The sequence below is a fragment of the Belonocnema kinseyi genome, chromosome 2, assembly GCF_010883055.1.
Source record: "Belonocnema kinseyi isolate 2016_QV_RU_SX_M_011 chromosome 2, B_treatae_v1, whole genome shotgun sequence".
NCBI classification, from domain to species: domain Eukaryota; kingdom Metazoa; phylum Arthropoda; class Insecta; order Hymenoptera; family Cynipidae; genus Belonocnema; species Belonocnema kinseyi.
Window position 1 is genome coordinate 97,151,943 of NC_046658.1, and position 7,389 is coordinate 97,159,331.

The 7,389-nt window shown below is 31.1% G+C and overlaps 1 protein-coding gene across 1 annotated transcript in view; it reads left to right on the forward strand.

Moving 5' to 3' along the window:
- LOC117167147 (F-box only protein 43-like) overlaps positions 1-7,389 on the forward strand; it is a 60,746-nt gene that overhangs the window by 10,042 nt on the left and 43,315 nt on the right. The gene's annotated exons all lie outside the window — the stretch shown is intronic.

Sequence of the window (7,389 nt, forward strand, 5' to 3'; positions counted from 1 at the left end):
AAAGTAAATGGCAACGTGCCCAGAGGTAGACCGCGGAAAGAATGGTTAGAATGTGTGAATGAGACCCTACTTAGAAGAGACATAAGGAGTCACAGAAACACGAGAGCCTGCACGAAAAAATGCATGGACATAAAAGAAGCTAGAGAAGTATGCTAGGACAGGAAAGTATGCTGGCAAATAGTTAATAAAAATAGTGTCAGTAGAGTGAATGCCGCCTGAAACAAAAGACCTTGGCCACTAATGGACCCAAGTAGGGAACCTTACGTGAGGTTCTTCGCTTGGGGTGATTGCTAGAGAGATTGATCAGCAACCTGGGTCGGAGCAGTGTTGCGGAGCGAACGTGTAATTTACTTAAATAGCACGAGAATTCTGGATCAATCTGAAAAATCTCTATCCCTTCCACACACTACTCCTTTCCCCTACCGAGTGTGTCACGCCTACCCCGGAAGGGAAATGGCTTAATGGTGCAATAATAATAGTGCTATGCCTAAAATAGCCAATCCGTATGCTTGTAGTTAAGCGAGCAATACAGTATGGTTGGAATAACCAGCATTGTTTTTTGTACCGTACAATTATTTTTTTTCCATGTAAGATCTTCCAATATGTATGTGTGTTGTCACCGAAAGTCTTCAAGATAAATCTAGAAACAAATCTTTTTTTTTCATTAACATTATTGATCTCCCATGACCTAGATGTAAGATAGTTTTTCTGCCTGATTAAAATTTATAATGGTCATCGAAAATGACAAATTGATCAGGGAATATCTACAAGATTTTGCAGCAACCTTTTCCTATAATATGATATTGAAACTAGGATTTAATTTGATGAAGTGTAGATTCTTCTTTAAGTGCCCCTACTTTTTATCTATGAAACAGGCGGACATATTGAGATAATAATCGAGAAATGACAGACAGGTGCTTAAGTCTTGAGCCTGCGTGACATGAAAAATATGTTAAACATCGTCAATCCTCACAAGAAGAGCGAAGGAAATGGTCCTTCGACCAGAATTCCTCTTTTTGTCGGCCGTCCCTTCGTTTCCTTCGTCCCTCCTTCAAGAAACTTCACTTCTATTTAACTTAAAAATCTCTTCGCAGAGCAATTTACCCAGTATTTTTCTGTTTGCCTGCTACGTTCCTGAACTCCGACGTGGGCGAATAACGATGTAGTAGGCCAGAGGGACTAAAGTGAAACGCAGGAGCACGAACAAGGGAGGCAGAGAAAAGGGTGGTCGAGACAGAACAAAGCGTTCCTGAATGTCCAATGACAGCCGCATCCGTAACTCGATTCCCAGAAATGTAGAGCCAAGCTAAAAAGCTTATATTTTACAATTTACAATACTAAATTAAGATAAACAAGCAGGGTGGCCGCAGGTCATGGGAAAACTTAGAAATCAGGATACAATCTGAGAATTCTTTTGGTTATCGAAAGTCAGGGATTAAAAAAAAAAAAAATGCAAAATTTATAGAATTTCTGTAAAAAAATTTTTAATTAACTATCAGGTATAATCAGAGATGGCATACAGTCACTTTATTTCTAAAGTCACCTATGTTCGTCACTTTATTATTATAAAGTTTTTGATTAGTTTTGGTTTAATTCATCTCAAATTAAATAAAAAGATATTTTGAAATTTTTTCTTTAAATATTAATGGCAAGGGAAAATAAAAAATTGGTTAGAGAAAAGTCAGGGAATTTTGAAATTAAAGGTTTGCGGCCACCCTGATAAAATATAATCTAGTGCACGTGTTTGCAAAATTTTAGTACTGAGAAGAAATCGGATTGAATTAAAATTTGGTATCATGGTCAGATTGCTTGGTTTTAGATAACTACACGAAACCATATTTGTAGTTTATTGATAAAAATACTGTAAAATGAAATCAATAAAACTGAAATATGTTTCATTTAAGTAATTTTTATTTTTAAAACGATGTGAAGTCGTGAATTTCAGTTGCCATCCAAGATCAATTATAAATTTAAACCTCTATCAATTTTAATCCTATTTCATGAGTGCCATATTCTTAACTCCAATATTCTTCATTCAGCTATATACTATTATTTATTCAAAACAATTGATATGTGTGATTCTTTAATAATAATAATAATACATTCGGCTGCAGAAGCCCATCTTTAAACATTCTACCAATATCTGTGATTAATTTCTAACAATAGTAAAAATATTTGGAGCTAGGTCAAGAATAAATTCCGCTGGTTGAGCTACACGTTTTTTTCCTTGTATAATTTCTCCCATTTCCTTATCTTTATCTGTGGCACGTGTATGTGCGGTCGTGGCTAATTATAATTAGGAAAGGACATGTGGGTTTTCAACCGCTGACCACTAACTTGTTTCCGGTTTGACATTACATTGTTTCCTTCATTGTGTCAGTCTCACCTGTCTTTTTTATCACGCTTCAACAATTATCTAAAGAAACCGGATAAATTAATCCTTCTCAAAATTAATAATTCTTTGATTACCCTTTTTGAACCATTATTTCTTCAAATTGAGATCATCCCACCGCTGCCACATTTAATCTCCTAATCGCTTTTAATACAATTTTATTTTCGCATATTTCGGATAAGAGGTTTCTCGAAGACCTTTTCTCGTTTTCTACATAGATATTGACAGAAGAAATGATAAAATGCATCCACTGATAAGATAATATCAAGTTCTTCTCACCTTGCCTCTCGTACCTTCATTTCCCCGTTTTTTAAATTTCTTCCCAAATCATTTTTGTCAACTTTGGAAATTTTGTCTCAGGAGTATTGTTTTGTTTATTATTCTGTATGTTGTTTGTGTGCAGTTCTTATCATGCTCGAATTATTATTCAATTAGTTACGTCAATCTGGAACGAACTGCGGGGCGAAATGCCAATCGGTATGCCAATAGAATTTCAAGGGCCGAAGCATCATCTGGGAGAACTTTATCTTGCATGGTAACAGTGGCGAACTTTTTCATAGTTTACTTTAGCACTATTACCGTTCACAGCCTTTAACCTCTTCGGTCACGACCTCCGAAAATAGCAAATATAATGAGTGTCTGATCTCGCAAATAAGTTAAAAGAGGCTCTTGTGCTAATTCATCTTCATTTACTGGAGACGATAGCGGATAATGATTACCCAAAAAACAAAATAATATGACTAATTATAATTATTCCGTGGAGATTCGTAATTATTTCTTTAATTTATTCTTATCCGTTCTCTTAATTAAATTAAATTTGAATAGTTGATGAAAAAAAAGTATATATGTTTACAGAGTGGGGCCGCAGGTCAAGAAAAACCGGCCAGAGAATTTTTTAGAGCTTTAAAAAGTTTCAAGGGATTTCAAAAATGTTCCAAAGCATTTTCAAAACATTTTAAGATTTTCGAAAAATTACCACGAATTTGTATGATTTTAAGCGATTTAAACACAAATTTCATGGGGTTTTAAAGTATTTACTACAATTTTGGAAGGTATGAAACGATTTTCCAGGATGTCAGGAAATGATATCAGATTTACTTTCACGGGATTTACAAATATTTTAATGGATTTTAAATAATTTATTCACAATAGTTATAACAGTTACCGTTACCAGAAGTGACAAGGATTTCAAAGATTTTCAAACGTTTTAAGGTACATATTTCCAAAGAATTTGAAGGATTCCAAGGATTTTTCAATTAACTTTCAATCATTTGAAGGGATTTCCAATAATTTTAATACTTGTATGCGGTATTTTAAATGATTCTAAGGATTTAAGGCATTTTCAAGAGCTGTAAAAAATTTCAAGACATTTCAAAGGATTCGAAAAATTCTTCGGAATTGTGATTTGGGATTTTAAAGAGTTTGATAAAATGTTGGGTATTTTAACAGATTTCAAGGGATTTGAGAAAATTTCGGAAGATTTCAGTGAATTCTTATTAATTTATAGTGAATTCTTTGAAATTTTTTGAATTTACTTGAATTCTTCTAAATTCACTCAATTCCACTCAATTTCACTCAATTCAATGGAATTTTTTTAATTTGTTCAAATTATCCTGAAGTATTTTAAGCTCACCTCGAATGCTTAGGATTTTTATCAAATTCTTTGGAATTCTTTTAAATTTATCTCAACTCATTTCAAACTTGCAGAAGTCAAATCGTTTACATTCGCCTGGTGTCTTGATAAACTTCATCGAATGCTATTGAATTATTTTGAATTCAAAAGATTATTAGTCAATTTATTATTGTAAATCAGACACTTTTGTAGTTTTTTAAATTAAATAATAATAAATTAAATTTTGTTATTACATTTATAAGCGATTATATGAAGAATCGCAGTACAGAATTAGATAACCAGTATTTTTTTTATCGAAAATAGGTTTATTGTATAAAAAAAATCCTTTAATAAAGAAAAAAATATACTATCTTTTTTTCAGACTTTTGAAAAAAAAAGTTATCTTCAATTTGTAGGGTCAAACCTTTTTTATTATCAATTAGCATCCCCATATCTCGGGATTTTTTTTATATTTTTTGCAAAAAAAATGAACATTCCTTTTTTAATCACAATTCAAAGCCGATTTTGAAAACTAATAAAAATTTTAATCTCAAAATTCTCGGTCGATTTTATCGGAATTGGCTAACTTTTTTACATCAACCTTATTTTCCCACATTTAGAAACTTAATATCTCGGACGCATGATTTTATTTTTAACTGGAGATTTAATTTATTATTGCATTCCGCAACCAAGCCGGGTCCAATAATTTTAGATTAGTGCCACTTTAAGATTTTTAAATATTCACATCCACTTCTTCCAAATTTGATACATTTTTTGGATAAATCTTTTGGGCCTCAATTTAACACCTCTTTGTCTCGAGAGTGAAAATTTTGTTATCTATGAATAGTGATTTAGATTTTACGGAATATTTTTTTGTTCGTTTGAAAAATTCCTATCTTTTTGGTTATCTAGTTAAGTACTGGCACCTTTCATTCATTAAAAATCTTACAAGACTAAGAGTTTTCATCTGTAAGTATCCAATGATCAGGGAAAATGAAAAATTAATCAAGGGAAAAGTCAGGGAACTTTTTTTGCCATCCTGGTTTGTCAATTTCATTCTTGATTTTATTGCAAGGATGATTGATTGTGGAAAGGATTTTGGTCCTTTGTCGATAATATTAGATGTCTAAAGAAATTTTATTAATGAAGTTCGATTAGTCTGATGACGTTGCATTCAAGCTTTTTATCCCTGCGAAGTCGCGGCCATGTGAAAGGTAAAAAAAGGGAACACTGGGGAGCGGCAAGGGCGAGATAGGGACGAAGGAATGTGCAACAGCTGCCCCTATTCCATGTACCGGATTCGCTTTTGAAACTTCCAGCGTGGCTTCTAACGAGATGTGTAGTAACCCAATATGCATCCAATCCAGAAAAACACAGGGAGAATGAGAAAAAGAGAGTTACTCGAAAATCGAAATGATAAACCTTAAACTTAAATAACATCTGCTGCTCATATCCCAGTTTGTTAAAAGTACGCCCCCTAAATGGCATAATTTCATATCAATTATCTATCCTGTTATATTAATTTTTTGTTTATTGCCATTTTTTTCTATCGCAAAAATAATCATTTTTGGCGACCGAAAGTTTTGACTTTTTAAAATGTTTTTGTTTACTTTCTAGATTTTTTTAATACGATAAAAATTATGTGCAGCAATAAAAACAAAATATTTTTCGGTTTTAAATAAAAACGATTTTGGAATTTTAAAGCGTTCAATTTTGACGTAAGCTATTTGAATTATGGTGATTAAAATTGATCATTTTTGAAATGATTCATTTAGAAACTGGAATGTCTTTAAAAATACTGTAAAAACAAGTGGGCTTTCAAAATTTGAACATTTGATACGGGAGTTTTGTTTTTTAGAATTTACTCGCCTTTGATATCTTTCAGGAAACTTGGAAAATAGTTCTAAATTTCAAAATTACAATCGTTTCTTTTAAAAAGTAGAATTTTTTGTTTCTAAGAATGGTGCAAAAAGTTCTTGGCAAACAACAGCTTTTTAAACAGGGCAATATTTCAATTTAAAGGGAAGATAACAAATACTTTCCTTCGTTCCCCAAGAAAAGTCAACAAAAAGATAAAGTTTCTTCATCTTATAAATACTTACTCTTGGCGCTGTGCAAACAATCAAACAAACTATAGTATTTAAAAATATAGAAGATTTTTATCTTTAAAATCAATCATGTTAGTAACAGGGTGTTACAGTTGAATTTTAAATCTACAAGGATGAATTTTGAACCAAATGGTCGAATTTTCAAACAAACAAGAATGAACTTAAATCAAAAACAGTTGAATTTGTGACTAGATAGTTGATTCTTCAATCTTTTTATTTTCGACCCAAAAAAGATAATTTTTTAACAAAAATAAATGAAATTTTAACCAAATATTACATTTTCAACTAAAAAAAAAGATACATTTTCATCAAAAAATGTAGTGGTTCCATTTTTATTTAAGAAAATAATCTTCAACCCCAAAAAACACAGTCTTAACCCTTTAACTGGCCAATGTTGCAACTAAGCAGCATTCACTATTTTAGATTTTTCCCATTTTTAGGTAACAGGCTTAGAATTCCGCAAAATCAATGCGTGCATTAGATCAAATTTGACTGTTCCGCATCTCGTATATAAAAAAGTTGAAAAATTTTGTTTGCAAAAATCGATGGGAAAACGTCCATACATTGTTCCTGAATTTTTTCAGAATTTTCATTTAACGGGATCAAGGGTTGGTCCTTAAAGGGTTAATATGATAATATGATAATAATTATATAATATGATAATTCTTTAACAATAGAAATGAATGTTAAGCAAAGGAGTTCAACTTTCAACCAATTAGTTGAATTTTCAATAAAAAAGATGAAATTTCAACGAAAAATGTAATAATTGATATTTCAACAAAAAATATTTTCATTTTAAATAAAAAACAGTTGAATTTTCAAACTAAAAGGAAGAATTTTCAATCACGAGAATGTTTTAAAACAAAAAAGTATCAATTTTAAACCAAAAATATATTTGATATTTGAATCAAAAACAGAACTGTAACCAAATATCGCGAATTTGTAATTAAAAAGATTTTCTTAGAAAAGAGATAATTTTTCAACAAGTGGAGTTACCATTTTGTCTCAGAAACTAAATCTTTATAGGGCAGAATCTCAGTTTTTTGAAATAATAATTGAGCTAGTACAGCGTCAATCAATTTTTTTATGGAATTAAACATCTAACTAAATTATTTTAATAAAATAATTAAATTTGGGGCATTAATTACTTAAAAGCGAGTGCAATAATTACAGAAGGATTAGCTTATTAAGCACTGTAAGTAAAATATATTCAAAAATACTTATTCGTAGGGTAATGAAAATAACAGAAATAAAGATTTGGGAAGTCCAAAGTGGGT